Below are 14,008 nucleotides of genomic sequence, written 5' to 3'. Positions count from 1 at the left end.
TTATGCAAAGTTGCTGTCTGGGCATGCTGGGAGTTGTGGTTCTGCAGCGGTTGGGGGTTCACAGCTTGAAGACCACTGCTATAGAGGGTGCAAATGTGTCTGAGCCCTGGAACTCAAATAATGTGAAATATGAGATGATCAAAATGGAGCCCCTGCACTAATTACTTGGGTTCTGAGGTCTGTAAGGTCCATAGTAAAAACATCAGGTTCTGTCTATAGCAGATACTAAATCATGGCAGCTCAAAGAAACAAGCAGTCATTCTGACATGTCACATGTGATGTCATAGACAGCTGGAGGCCTGACATCCCACTGACAGCCGCCCGAGCCTTCAGTCTGTTCCAGTGCGATTAGTGAGAATAGTGAGATTAGCGTCTTCTTTTTCTACTTGTCTGAAATGGAGCTAAAAGGACTGGGGTTCGTCCCCCTCCTGTTGGCGTTTTGGTGTGCGGCCTGGCTTGCCACCAGCTACATCATGACGGTCGTCCTCGGCCATGCAGCCTCGCCACTGATGAGCATCAGGTAAGATAAACAAGCACATGATTCTTATTTCATGGGTTGGGAGTGAGGAAATATCCATAATAACATTGGTTTCTTTTCCTTCACAGTGACGTGGGAAATGTCTTTCCCGAAAGCATATTATTCAGAATTGGATTCATAGGGACGTCCATTGGCACTTTGGTACTAACCTTTCTTATTTATAAGTATATGGTTATGCATACTGAAGAGTTCAGGGGTCATCAGGTCCTGATCCAGAGGATCCTGCTGGCCATTGTGTGGGCCTCCTGTTTTTCCACAGCTGTTATGCATGTATTGTCCCCCGAAGAATATCCCAGGATACACTTTGTCAGCACGATAATTTCCATTACATGTGAAGCCTTATACTACCTTGGGCAGTCCATCCAGATGTATAAATTACCAGGAGCAAAAAAAGTCATCCACCATAGTAGATGCACCTGCTGTGGCCTGACTTTTGTCTGTGTAGTTTTCTATTTTGGATATGAAACATTAAAGGAATTATTCCATAATGATGAAGACTGGGACGAGATCCGTGAAATCCCCATCATAATCATCGAGTGGGTGATGCTTCTACTGATCCTGATAAACATCGTGACCTATTATTCCACCATGCAGAGGTTATTGTTGACCGTCTCCAGAAACAGCTGCACACTCTCTCTTAGAGTAAAAATTGATGACTTCGGGGTGTAGACCACCACGGGGGCCATCAAGTGGACTTCTGGGAGAGATACTGCACAGGACACGGAAAACATCTAAAGAAGAATAACTGGGGGACTACATATGGTGCCAGTAATCATGACACAATAATATGAGCTGGTGATATTACCTATACAAAAAAAAAAAAAAAAAAAATTATAAAAAAATATTGGTGTGTGAAGTGTAATACCTAGTTAGAAAAACAGAATCAAATTCATCATTATAACCCCCCTCTGCATTACCCTGTTTATTATTTTTCAAGCAAGCACTTTGTTCTAATTCGTCCACTCTCTGGCGTGCTCCTTGTATAAGGGGTTTGGGATACCCTTTTTGTTTAAAACGATCCTCCAGGTTCTCTAGTTGTTGTAGGTATTTTTGTGTGGAAGAACAATTCCTTCGGATTCTTTTCATTTGACCGAATGGAATGTTCTTCTTCCATTATTTAAGATGGCAACTGTTAAAGTCGAGGTATCTGTTTGCATCCACCTCCTTAAAATAGTTGGCAGTATGCGAACAGCCATCCTGAATATAGATATTTAAATCCAGGAACTCACATTTTTTGGGGGGACTGATGCAGCGCTGCCTTTGGATATCTCTGGCTCTGCCATAGCGCTTTTTTTGAGGGGGCGTGTCGGCTGCCCCTTCGTCTGGTGGTCAACACTAGTGTTGCTCGCAAATATTCGCAATGCGCGAATTTGCGAATATTCACCAATATAGCACTATGTATTCGAAATTACGAATATTGTTTATTTTTTCACATTACACATCACAGTGATCATCCCTCTCTGCTTCCAGCTTGTGTGGTGTAAAGAAGGCTCTAATACTGCTGTGTTACCTGGCGTACAAATTTTCGCATATGGGAAAATTTGCATATGCAAATTTTCCCATATGCAAATATTTCACATATGGTAACTTTCGCCCATGCAAATTTTTGTTTATGCTAACTTTTGCTTATGCGAAAATATAACGCGAATATTATGAATATGCAAATTAAGTGAATATATGACGAATATTCGTCCATATATTCGCGAAATATCTCGAATTCGAATATGGCCTATGCCGCTCAACACTAATAATGACCCCACATAAAAATGTACTATATACTTGTCCCCACAAATGAATTTATACTATAAACTGACCCCCATATATATGAATGTATACTAAATACTGACCCCCATATATATGAATGTATACTATATACTGACCCCCATATATATGAATGTATACTATATACTGACCCCCATATATATGAATGTATACTATATACTGACCCCCATATATATGAATGTATACTATATACTGACCCCCATATATATGAATGTATACTATATACTGACCCCCATATTTGAATGTATACTATATACTGACCCCCATATATATGAATGTATACTATATACTGACCACATATATATGAATGTATACTATATACTGATCCCCATATATATGAATGTATACTATATACTGCCCCCCATATATGAATGTATACTATATACTGACCACACATGAATGTATACTATATACTGACCCCCATATATATGAATGTATACTATATACTGACCCCCATATATATTAATGTATACTATATACTGACCACACATGAATGTATACTATATACTGACCCCCATATATATGAATGTATACTATATACTGACCCCATATATATGAATGTATACTATATACTGACCCCCATATATATGAATGTATACTATATACTGACCCCATATATATGAATGTATACTATATACTGACCCACATATATATGAATGTATACTATATACTGACCCCCATATATATGAATGTATACTATATACTGACCACACTTGTGGCACTTGTAGTCAGCTGCAGGCATCCTCCATTGTATGCATTTTTATGCTGGGGATCGCCCCTAGCAACGGACTACAAGGGCAGGATCTGCTCCCCCAGTATAAATGCACAACCGCATTTGGGGTTGAGCACCTCCAGCCATTTGAGACCACGTTTTTTGTTGTTTGTTTAAATTTTATATTTGGAGGTGTGTAAACTCCAACATTAATGCTCCTTGAATATCTACAAGGCAGCATTAAGGTAGCACCTGTGAGGCCAGGCACCCATATTAGCCAACTCAGGTGGGGCTTGCAGCTTGCCTCCCTCCTCCCATTGCATGTGTGCTCAGTCACACTGGAGGGTATCTGGGAGGAAGTTGTGAGTCAACCGAATGCTGCCGTAATTGCCCACTGGCCCCTGTTTTGCTTATCAAGCACAGGTAGGATTAGCGTTAGGTCTCGCACCAATTTGAGAAACCTTGGCGTTGGTGTGCGGGCTCTGGTGTGTCCTTCATATAAGGATACACTGGCGAATGTCTCAATTTTAACATCAGTGTTGAGGGATAGCCAATGTATTGTTTACATCTACCACAGTAGTGCACCCATATTCCTGTATTGTATCCCATATATATGAATGTATGCTATATACCAGTGTTTCCCAACCTTTTTCGGGTCGGGGCACACCTTGGAAAAAAAATTTCCACGGGGCACCGCTACCGAGGTTGACGAGCAGCGGAAAAAAAAAAAAAGGATAAAACGGTAAAAAACGCAATGCACTATATCTATTTATCAGTGAGTATGTAGTTTAAAGTGCTGCTTTATACAGCAACTCACCAATGACGTCTTCTCTAATTTGCATCGTTGCCTTCTCTTCTCCATCTGGTCTGGGCCATCATCACGATTTCTTCCACCCACAATTCTTCACCGTTAAACCTGCAAAACAAACCTATTAGGCGCCAAACTTTTTTTTCTTTTTTTTTTTACATGGGTGACAGAGGTGTGTAGAAGAGTGGACATGGGTGACAGAGGGGTGGACATGGGTGACAGAGGGGTGTAGAGGGGTGGACATGGGTGACAGAGGGGTGTAGAGGGGTGGACATGGGTGACAGAGGGGTTTAGAGGGGTGTAGAGGAGTGTACAGAGGGGTGTAGAGAGGGGTGTAGAAAAGCGTACATGGGTGACAGTGGTGTAGAGGAGCGTACATGGGTGACAGCGGTGTAGAGGACCATACATGGGTGACAGGGGTGTAGAGGAGCATACATGGGTGACAGGGGTGTAGAGGAGCATACATGGGTGACAGGGGTGTAGAGGAGCATACATGGGTGACAGGGGTGTAGAGGAGCGTACATGGGTGACAGGGGTGTAGAGGAGCATACATGGGTGACAGGGGTGTAGAGGAGTGTACAGAGGGGTTTAGAGGAGTGTACATGAGTGACAGATGGGTGTACATGGGTGACAGAGGGGTGTAGAGGAGTGTACAGAGGGGTTTAGAGGAGTGTACATGAGTGACAGATGGGTGTACATGGGTGACAGAGGGGTGTAGAGGAGTGTACATGGGTGACAGATGGGTGTACATGGGTGACAGAGGGGTGTAGAGGAGTGTACATGGGTGACAGATGGGTGTACATGGGTGACAGAGGGGTGTAGAGGAGTGTACATGGGTGACAGAGGGGTAGAGTGGAGTGTACATGAGTGACAGAGGGGTATAGAGGAGTGTACATGGGTGACAGATGGGTGTACATGGGTGACAGAGGGGTGTAGAGGAGTGTACATGGGTGACAGATGGGTGTACATGGGTGACAGATGGGTGTAGAGGAGTGTACATGGGTGACAGATGGGTGTACATGGGTGACAGAAGGGTGTAGAGGAGTGTACATGAGTGACAGAGGGGTATAGAGGAGTGTACATGGGTGACAGAGGGGTGCAGAAGAGTGTACATGGATGACAGGGGTGTAGAGGAGTGTACATGGGTGACAGGGGTGTAGAGGAGCATACATGGGTGAAAGGGGTGTAGAGGAATGTACAAAGGGGTGTATAGGAGCTTACATGGGTGACAGGGGTGTAGAGGAGTGTACATGGGTGACAGAGGGGTAGAGAGGAGTGTATATGGGTGACATAGGGGTGTTGAGGAGTGTACATGGGTGACAGAGGAGTGTACATGTGTGATAGATGGGTGTACATGGGTGACAGAGGGGTGTAGAGGAGCGTACATGGGTGACAAAGGTGTGTAGAGAAGTGTACATGGGTGACAGAGGGGTGTAGAGGAGTGTACATGGGTGATAGATGGGTGTAGAGGAGTGTACATGGGTGACAGAGAGGTGTAGAGGAGTGTACATGGGCGATAGATGGGTGTAGAGGAGTGTACATGGGTGACAGAGGGGTAGAGAGGAGTGCATATGGGTGACATAGGGGTATAGAGGAGTGTACATGGGTGACAGAGGGGTGTAGAGGAGTGAGCATGGGTGATAGATGGGTGTAGAGGAGTGTACATGGGTGACAGAAGGGTAGAGAGGAGTGTACATGGGTGACAGAGGGGTGTAGAGGAGTGTACATGAGTGACAGAGGGGTGTAGAGAAGTGTACATGGGTGATAGATGGGTGTAGAGGAGTGTACATGGGTGATAGAGGGGTGTAGAGTAGCGTACATGAGTGACAGAGGGGTGTAGAGGAGTGTACATGGGTGACAGAGGGGTATAGAGGAGTGTACATGGGTGACAGAGGGGTGTAGAGGAGTGTACATGGGTGACAGAGGGGTGTAGAGGAGTGTACATGGGTGACAGAGGGGTGTAGAGGAGTGTACATGGGTGACAGAGGGGTGTAGAGGAGTGTACATGGGTGACAGAGGGGTGTAGAGGAGTGTACATGAGTGACAGAGGGGTGTAGAGGAGTGTACATGGGTGACAGAGGGGTATAGAGGAGTGTACATGGGTGACAGATGGGTGTAGAGGAGTGTACATGGGTGATAGAGGGGTGTAGAGTAGCGTACATGAGTGACAGAGGGGTGTAGAGGAGTGTACATGGGTGACAGAGGGGTATAGAGGAGTGTACATGGGTGACAGAGGGGTGTAGAGGAGTGTACATGGGTGACAGAGGGGTGTAGAGGAGTGTACATGGGTGACAGAGGGGTGTAGAGGAGTGTACATGGGTGACAGAGGGGTGTAGAGGAGTGTACATGAGTGACAGAGGGGTGTAGAGGAGTGTACATGGGTGACAGAGGGGTGTAGAGGAGTGTACATGGGTGACAGAGGGGTGTAGAGGAGTGTACATGGGTGACAGAGGGGTGTAGAGGAGTGTACATGGGTGACAGAGGGGTGTAGAGGAGTGTGCACCCTAAAGCACAAACTCATGCCGCACACGCGTGTGTGTGTTTATATAGATATATATATATATATATATATATATATAAATGTCCAAAAAAATGCAGCACTACTTTACCACAGTAGGTGGGTGCCAGCTCCTCAGGCTCGATCACAGCCAATTGATAACTTCAAAAATGGTGCGGCACTCCAAATATCCAAAAAATAACTATTTATTCCACATGTCAAACAGTGCGACGTTTCAGCCCCTCTTGCTTGCATGCACACATACATAAACAGACCTACACTCATATAAATATCAATACAAACAAAATGAAAAACTTTATTAAAACTTTTTGGGGGATTGGAGGCTTTTTTTTAGATTGGAGGCTCCATTATACATACACTGTACAGCAATCATACCTCCATTATACATACACTGTACAGCAATCATACCTCCATTATACATACACTGTACAGCAATCATACATCCATTATACATACACTGTACAGCAATCATACCTCCATTATACATACACTGTACAGCAATCATACATCCATTATACATACACTGTACAGCAATCATACATCCATTATACATACACTGTACAGCAATCATACATCCATTATACATACACTGTACAGCAAGCATACATTCATTATACATACACAGTGACTGTACAGCAATCATACATCCATTATACATACACTGTACAGCAAGCATACATTCATTATACATACACAGTGTCTGTACAGCAATCATACATCCATTATACATACACTGTACAGCAATCATACATCCATTATACATACACTGTACAGCAATCATACATCCATTATACATACACTGTACAGCAATCATACATCCATTATACATACACTGTACAGCAAGCATACATTCATTATACATACACAGTGACTGTACAGCAATCATACATCCATTATACATACACTGTACAGCAAGCATACATTCATTATACATACACAGTGACTGTACAGCAATCATACATCCATTATACATACACTGTACAGCAATCATACATTCATTATACATACACTGTACAGCAATCATACATCCATTATACATACACTGTACAGCAAGCATACATTCATTTAACATACACAGTGACTGTACAGCAATCATACATCCATTATACATACACTGTACAGCAATCATTTATTCATTATACATACACTGTACAGCAATCATACATTCATTATACATACACTGTACAGCAATCATACATCCATTATACATACACTGTACAGCAATCATACATCCATTATACATACACTGTACAGCAATCATACATCCATTATACATACACTGTACAGCAAGCATACATTCATTATACATACACAGTGACTGTACAGCAATCATACATCCATTATACATACACTGTACAGCAAGCATACATTCATTATACATACACAGTGACTGTACAGCAATCATACATCCATTATACATACACTGTACAGCAATCATACATTCATTATACATACACTGTACAGCAATCATACATCCATTATACATACACTGTGTCTGTAAAGCAATCATACATACATTATACATACACTGTACAGCAATCATACATTCATTATACATACACTGTACAGCAATCATACATATATTATACATACACTGTACAGCAATCATACATCCATTATACATACACTGTGACTGTACAGCAATCATACATCCATTATACATACACTGTACAGCAATCATACATTCATTATACATACACTGTACAGCAATCATACATCCATTATACATACACTGTACAGCAATCATACATCCATTATACATACACTGTGACTGTACAGCAATCATACATCCATTATACATACACTGTACAGCAAGCATACCTCCATTATACATACACTGTGACTGTACAGCAATCATACATCCATTCATAGGCGTGCGCACAGGGTGTGCCGGGTGTGCCCAGGCACACCATAATCACCGCGGCTGTGGAGCAAAAGGGGCAGCTGCCCCGGGCCCTGTAATTCCTGGGGGCCCAAAAGCAGCTCTCCCCTTTTGCCCCATAAAGCTGATAAAGGCTGGCGGGCCAGGCGTCAGGGGCCCGGCCAAAATGTTAGTAGGAGTGGGCGGGGGGGCGGGTTTGCGCCGCACGCTACCTTTTTATGTTCGCCGCCGCCGTCACTCATTCCCAGGCAGCCTGTACCGCAATGGCTGTCTGGGAGATGGTCACGTGACGTGACGTGTGGTGCAACGTCACGGGCGGCATCATAGAGAGGAGCGGAGCATAGAGAGTCTCTCGCTCCTCTCAGTCCCCACACGGCCGCTTCCAGGATCAAGGCCGCAGCAAGGGACCCACCGCCGGGGGTATCCTCCCCTCACTTGCATAATCTGATAATCCCCTCCACCGTACGTATCCTGTACTGATCCTGAGTTATATCCTGTATTATTCTAAAGAGCTGTACTCACTATTCTGCTGGTGAGGTCACTATGTACATACATTACATTACTTATCCTGTACTGATCCTGAGTTATATCCTGTATTATTCTAAAGAGCTGTACTCACTATTCTGCTGGTGAGGTCACTGTGTACATACATTACTTATCCTGTACTGATCCTGAGTTATATCCTGTATTATACTCCAGAGCTGCACTCACTATTCTGCTGGTGCGGTCACTGTGTACATACATTACATTACTTATCCTGTACTCATCCTGAGTTATATATCAGACAGGAGGCTCATATCTTATGCATATTCTTTCTTTAATAATGCCCATAGCAGAACACTTTGGTATCAATTCAATAAAAGAAAACTTCAAACTACAACTCCCAGCAGTCCTAGGGCCACAGTAGTCACTCCTCCTTCGTAGCCCCTATATAAGGACTGCCCACATATAGATCCTCCTCTTTCTTTCTGCTCATAGCAGACCCAAGATAAGTATACCCTATATCCATTGATTTATTTTCTATATTCTGTCTTTATTGTATACTGTGTTATTACTCTATAGTATGACCTTGTGTGGTGCTTATCTCAGTGGATAGCACCCACAAGTTCCGTTTTTCTTTCTTTGCTTTTCCTTTCTTCCATCTCTCTACTCTATTGCTTCAGCCCAGCGCCGGAAATCCCGGTTCCGGGCCCCCCCCCCCTTTTTTCAGCACTGTCGCCGCTGCGGCGTCTTCCTCGTACCTCCGGCGCTATTATCGCCACCTTCCCCTCCCCCTTCCTTCGCCATTTTCTTGCGCCTTCTTCTCCTCCGAGTTCGCACGCGCGGGCTGGGGGCGGAGCTTCTTCTCCCTGGCCGGCCGCTTCTCACTTGCGGCCTGCGCCTGGAAAAGGGGCGGAGTCTCTACGCTCGTGGAGAGGCGCTTCTGCGACATCCAATCAGCACTCAGAGGGACGTAGTCTCGCGAGACTTCGTCCCCTGGGTACAAGGACTCCGGGCTCCCCTCCCACCGCAACGTCAGTACAACGCCAGCGGTGTGGAGGATCGGAACCCTGTACTGTACTGTGTCGAGTAGGTAGTGTAGTGCCCCACATTTGTTTTTTCCAGTGGAACGGAATTTATTCCGTCTAGTTAGGTTTCTGTGCAGTGGTCTCACTACTCACCCCTCAGCCACTACCCTAGCTTCCTTGCATCCTAAACATTACTATGGCCGAGGAACCTTCACCTGCCCCCCTCAGAGCTGAGGCTCTCTCCCTGGATTCGGCACAATTTATGTCCGCCACCCAGATACAGGACTTAATTAACAGGTTGGTCCAAGCAGCCCTGGCCTCGTCCATGTTATCCTCTGGCCCGCATCAGCCGGCTTCCCATGCCCCTATCCCTCCACTTCATGGTGGAGAACCGCAGGTAAAAAAGGGCAAAGCTTCCCATAAAAGGGAGCACACCTCCGACTCCCCGGCAGGGGAAGATAATAATATGCTCCAGACAGTTCCTACCCCGGTCTGTCAACCCCAGCATTCTTCAGACTCCGCTCGACCCCTGGGCCTCGGGGAGTTACATGGCAAGAGGCATAAGTCCGCTAGGCGGGCAAAACCCGACTCCTATGTAGACTCCTCTACTGAGGGTTCTTCGGGTTCTTCTAATGAGTCTGAGGACTACGAGTCCAATCCCAACATTGAAGAGGATGCTGGGGATACGGCGCTCGACACCGACGCCAACCCTGCCACGCAGGGCAATGTTATCCTAGATGCCCTAGGAGAACCCCTGTTCCATCCAGACGCGATCTCCCACCCGAGATCGGGCGACTGGTCACCACTCCCCCATGTGGCCCAATATGTAGAGCTTTGGGCCCGTAAAGCTCTGGATAGGTCCAGCCGTAATAAGCTGAGGGCTGAATGCCCTAGACCTTTTATCCCCAATAAAGTGGTGGTCACCCCTGAGGTGGACCCTATCCTGATGAAATACCTTTTAAAATCAGGAAAATTCACTAAGAAGGGTATAGAACGCTCCTTTAAGACTATTCAGGAGCGTATCCTTGATTTAATGGGTCCCCTCACAAAAATCCTTAATTTAGCGGAACATTCCGCAACGACGGATGAGCCTGTGGACGTCCGTCAGCTCCGTGGGTGGGCTCAGAGAGCCATTTGCCTGGCAGGTACGGCCAATACCACCTGCTCTGTTGAGAGGCGCCGGTCGATCCTTATGAGACTCGACCCGCAACTATCCCACCTGGCCGAGACCGAACCTGGTCCTTCGGCAGCAGGCATGCTTTTTGGAGACAGTCTAATGAAATATGTCAATAGATTTGTTGGCCTTTTTACGGGCTTAGATAAGGCCCAAAATTCCCTAAAGAAATCGGGGTCCAGTAAAATTTTTCCCTGGGCCGGCAGAAGTAGAGGCCGATCTGCCGGCCACTCTGCTCCCTATAGGCCACAGGGCAGACCCTTCGCCCAATACCAGTACCCACAGGCTCCCCCCTCCTACACCGCACCCGTGGTTCAACCATCACCATTCTTCCCTCCTCGAGGCCGACCCTGGAGAGGTCGTGGCGGACGTGGATACCCCCGTTCCCGCCCTTCTACCGGTGAGTGTAACTTCCATTCCACAGTCTCACATACCTGTGGGGGGTCGACTGATGTATTTTACCCACGCCTGGTCTGCGTATGGATTCTTCAGACAGTGGGGGGGGTATCACATAGAATTCCAATCCTTGCCGATTCTGGGTGTGATTCCGCCTCCTATTTACTTTTCCGATCAAAACGTTGCCCTCATAGACAACGAGGTACAGGATCTCCTGTACAAACATGCGATCGTGGAATCCGACCCATCTTCCCTAGGGTTCGTAAGCAACCTCTTCCTAGTGAAGAAAAAAGGGGGCGGCTACCGCCCAGTCATAAATCTACGAGACTTAAACCAACATGTCACGTATCGCCATTTCAAGATGGAGGGAATTCATTCCCTCCGGGACCTCCTACTACCAGGAGACTGGCTGGTGAAGGTGGACTTAACCCCTTAAGGACCAGGCCATTTTACACCTTAGGACCAGAGCGTTTTTTGAACATCTGACCACTGTCACTTTAAGCATAAATAACTCTAAGACGCTTTTACCTATCATTCTGATTCCAAGATTGTTTTTTCGTGACATATTCTACTTTATGTTATTGGTAAAATTTTGTCGATACTTGCATCGTTTCTTAGTGAAAAATTCCAAAATTTGATGAAAAAATTGAAAATTTTGCATTTTTCTAACTTTGAAGCTCTCTGCTTGTAAGGAAAATGGATATTCCAAATAATTTTTTTTTTTATTCACATATACAATATGTCCACTTTATGTTTGCATCATAAAATTTACGATTTTTTACTTTTGGAAGACACCAGAGGGCTTCAAAGTTCAGCAGCAATTTTCCAATTTTTCACAAAATTTCCAAAATCACAATTTTTCAGGGACCAGTTCAGGTTTGAAGTGGATTTGAAGGGTCTTCATATTAGAAATACCCCATAAATGACCCCATTATAAAAACTGCACCCCCCAAAGTATTCAAAATTACATTCAGTCAGCGTTTTAACCCTTTAGGTGTTTCACAGGAATAGCAGCAAAGTGAAGGAGAAAATTCACAATCTTCATTTTTTACACTTGCATGTTCTTGTAGACCCAATTTTTGAATTTTTACAAGGGGTAAAAGGAGAAAATGTATACTTATATTTGTAGCCCAATTTCTCTCGAGTAAGCACATACCTCATATGTCTATGTAAAGTGTTCGGCGGGCGCAGTAGAGGGCTCAGAAGCGAAGGAGCGACAAGGGGATTTTGGAGAGTACGTTTTTCTGAAATGGTTTTTGGGGGGCATGTTGCATTTAGGAAGCCCCTATGGTACCAGAACAGGAAAAAATACCCACATGGCATACCATTTTGGAAACAAGACCCCTTGAGGAACGTAACAAGGAATAAAGTGAGCCTTAATACCCCACAGGTGTTTCACGACTTTTGCATATGTAAAAAAAATGTTTTAAAAATGTCACTAAAATGTGTGTTTCCACCCAAATTTCACATGTATGCAAGGGTTAATAGCAGAAAATACCCCCCAAAATTTGTAACCCCATCTCTTCTGAGTATGGAGGTACCCCATAAGTTGACCTGAAGTGTACTACGGGCGAACTACAATGCTCAGAAGAGAAGGAGTCATATTTGGCTTTTTGAGAGCAAATTTTGCTCGGGGGCATGTCGCATTTAGGAAGCCCCTATGGTGCCAGGACAGCAAAAAATACCCACATGGCATACCATTTTGGAAACTAGACCCCTTGAGGTACGTAACAAGAAATAAAGTGAGCCTTAATACCCCACAGGGGTTTCACGACTTTTGCATACGTAAAATAAAAATAAAAAAATTTCACTAAATGTGTGTTTCCCCCCCAAATTTCACATTTTTGCAAGGGTTAATAGCAGAAAATACCCCCCAAAATTTGTAACCCCATCTCTTATGAGTATGAAGGTACCCCATAAATTGACCTGAAGCGCACTACGGGCAAACTACAATGCTCAGAAGAGAGGGAGTCATATTTGGCTTTTTGAGAGCAAATTTTGCTCGGGGGGCATGTCGCATTTAGGAAGCCCCTATGGTGCCAGGACAGCAAAATAACCCCCACATGGCATACCATTTTGGAAACTAAACCCCTTGAGGAATGTAACAAGGGGTACAGTGAGCATTTACCCCCCACTGGTGTCTGTCAGATCTTTGGAACAGTGGGCTGTACAAAATTTTTAATTTGCGCAGCCCACTGTTCCAAAGATCTGTCAGACACCAGTGGGGGGTAAATTCTCACTGCACCCCTCATTACATTCCGTGAGGGGTGTAGTTTCCGAAATGGGGTCACATGTGAGTTTTTTTTTTTTTTTTGTGTTTGTCAAAACCGCTGTAACAATCAGCCACCCCTGTGCAAATCACCTCAAATGTACATGGTGCACTCTCCCTTCTGGGCCTTGTTGTGCGCCCCCAGAGCACTTTGCGCCCACATATGGGGTATCTCTGTAGTCGGGAGAAATTGCATTACAAATTTTGGGGGGCGTTTTTCCCTTTTACCTCTTATCAAAATGAAAAGTATGGGGCAACACCAGCATGTTAGTGTAAAAAAAATTTTTTTTTACACTAACATGCTGGTGTAGACCCCCAACTTCACCTTTTCATGAGGGGTGAAAGGAGAAAAAGCCCCCCAAAATTTGTTAAGAAATTTCTCCCGAGTACGGCGATACCCCATATGTGGCCCTAAACTGTT

Source organism: Hyla sarda, unplaced genomic scaffold (genome assembly GCF_029499605.1).
Source record: "Hyla sarda isolate aHylSar1 unplaced genomic scaffold, aHylSar1.hap1 scaffold_1252, whole genome shotgun sequence".
In the NCBI taxonomy this organism is placed as follows: Eukaryota; Metazoa; Chordata; class Amphibia; order Anura; family Hylidae; genus Hyla; species Hyla sarda.
This window is presented reverse-complemented; position numbering follows the sequence as displayed.